Below are 2352 nucleotides of genomic sequence, written 5' to 3'. Positions count from 1 at the left end.
AACAAGGCCACACCTCCAAATGGTGCCACTCCCTGGCCCAAGAATATACAAACCATCACAGTCATTATATGTTGGAAGCATGTAATCTGCTTTTTTTTCAATTTTGAATTTATAGGCAGAGTACAGCTAAGATACTGCCATGAGTCTCAGAAGAGATTTGGGACCTTGGACTTTTACACAGGGTTGAAACTGATAGAGTTGGACTGAACACATTTCTACATTATGATATGACTACAAGCTTCTGGGGGGGCATGTCAGGAGGTGGAATGTGATGGCGTGAATAAGAATGGCCCCCATAAACTCATAATATTTGAATGCTTAGAAAGTGGCACTAGGTGTGGCCTTGTTGGAGGAAGTGCATCACTGGGGATGGGCTTTGACGTTTCAGACACTCAAGCCAGGCTCAGTGGCTATGATGGTTTATATATGCTCAGCCCAGGGAGTGGCACTATTAGAAGGTGTGGCCCTGTTGGAGTAGGTGTGTCACTGTGGGTATGGGCTATAAGACCCTCTTTCTAGCTGCCTGGATGGCAGTCTTCTACTAGCAGCTTTCAGATGAAGATGTAGAACTCTCAGCTCCTCCTGTACCATGCTTGTCTGGATGCTTCCATGTTCCTGCCTTAATGATAATAGACTGAACCTCTGAACCTGTAAGCCAGCCCCAATTAAATGTTGTCTTTTATAAGACTTGCCTTGGTCATGGTGTCTGTTCACAGCAGTAAAACCCTAAGACAGTGGCTCACTAGCTTTTCCTGCTGTCTGCCAGTCCATGTAGAACTCTCAGGTCCTTCTCCAGTGTCATGTCTACTTGCATGCAGACATGCTTCCCACTATGATGGTAATGAACTAAACCTGTAAACCAACCCCAATTGAATGTTTCCCTCTATATAAGAGTTGCCATTGTCATGGTGTTTCTTCACAGCCATAAAAACCCTCACTAAGTCACTATCCTTCTTCCTAGAATGATTGGTGGCCTCCAGGCAGAGTCACAGCTGCCTCAGCAACCTGAGGTACACGTGGAGGTCTTATGGCAGCAGAGTAGTGAACAGAGGCATCAAAACTAGCATATAAGGATCAGGGAAATGGGGAGATGGTTCAGCAGGGGAAAGTGCTTGAGTTCTATCCCTGGTACCCATGTGATGGAGGAAGAGAGCCTACTACCTCAAGATGTTCTCTGATCTCTCTCTCTCTCTCTCTCTCCCTCTCTCTCTCTCTCTCTCTCTCTCTCTCCCTCCCTCCCTCCCTCCCTCCATCGTGTGTGTGTGTGTGTGTGTGTGTGTGTGTGTGTGTGTGTATGTGTGTGTGTGTGTGTGTTTAAATGTAAAAGGACAGAGATTAGCCTAGGAAAGAAACCAACAACCCTCCCTACCAAGGCTAACTTGTAAAAGAGAACAATACAGAGCATTTCCTGTTCTAAGAGTGACCGAAAAACCATGCTAATGGGGGTATAAACATCCAATCATTTGTCAAGCACTCACCATTAAGCCAGCTCTAGCCCTCTTCTACCTTCAGACGTACCTTTTCCTTAATAAAACCAACGTGGTATCTACCACTATCCAGGAGTTCCAGGTGCAATTCCTTGTTCCAGGACACAAGAACCTGGACTTCCTACCAGGTTCCCTGCAGACTCCTGCATCCACCTACAACTGGCTGCTTAGCCAGCCTCAGACCTGACCAAAGGGAAATGAGTAAATGGCCTATGACCTTCTCACCACAGACAAGTCGAAGCTGGGACCTAACAGGATTAAGTGGTTCTTCCTCAGTAAGAAAGTCTGATTCAAGATGACTCCATCCATCATGCTCTGCATGCACAACAGAGATGCCTGGAGACTTCTAACAGTCTTGCCGTGTTCTGTTACACTGCCACTGAGTTTAGCAATCTGGTAAGCACTGAGTTCTGTGCCTCCCTTTCAGAACCTTATACCACACACTAGCATAATAAAGGCTTGAAAAGGAAAGAAGCCCTAATTTTGCCAAACGAGATTTTTTTTTTTTTTTGAGCCTTCATGTAGAAAACCTATGGCTAGCCCATAAAACATTTGAAGTTCAGAGGGTTGAATATTTATTTAAAAAGTCTGGATAAGAAGAAAATAAGTTTGAGGCTGGAGAGATTGCTCAGGCCTAAGTTTGACTCCCCTAGAACCCATGGAAAATGTTGGGCTCAGCTGGGCAGTGGTGACACATACCTTTAACCCCAGCACTCAGGAGGCAAGGCCTGGGGATCTCTGAGTTAGAGGTCAGTCTGTCTACAGAGCGAGTCTCAGACAGTCAGAGTTACACAGAGAAACCCTGTCTCAAAAGAAGAAGAAGAAGAACAAGAAGAGGAGGAGGAGAAGGAGAAGGAGAAAGAAG

This window comes from Mus pahari, chromosome 16, assembly GCF_900095145.1.
Source record: "Mus pahari chromosome 16, PAHARI_EIJ_v1.1, whole genome shotgun sequence".
Lineage (NCBI taxonomy): Eukaryota > Metazoa > Chordata > Mammalia > Rodentia > Muridae > Mus > Mus pahari.
This window is presented reverse-complemented; position numbering follows the sequence as displayed.